Raw genomic sequence first — 315 nt, forward strand, 5'->3', positions numbered from 1 at the left:
TCTTTATCATAAATATTAGTCATTTCACATTGATTTTACCATCCATTCTCACTTTGTTTCTTCTACTCCCCCTCTTATTCCTCCCCCTTTTCTTCGTATGTTAATTACATGCTTTTCCTTACACACCTTAAACAGTCTGTATATCTAAAACACATTCTTCAGCATTTCTTTTCATCCGGACAGATTTACTTTAGTCTACTACGACTGGCGTTCTCAAGAATTCGTCTGCTTATCTAGAAAATACAAGTTATCTCCGGTACTTGAGAAGAGGTTTGCGGAATGAGGAAGAAAAAAACGGATTTTGACATTTTCTAT

The sequence above is a fragment of the Penaeus monodon genome, chromosome 27 (assembly GCF_015228065.2).
Source record: "Penaeus monodon isolate SGIC_2016 chromosome 27, NSTDA_Pmon_1, whole genome shotgun sequence".
NCBI classification, from domain to species: Eukaryota; Metazoa; Arthropoda; class Malacostraca; order Decapoda; family Penaeidae; genus Penaeus; species Penaeus monodon.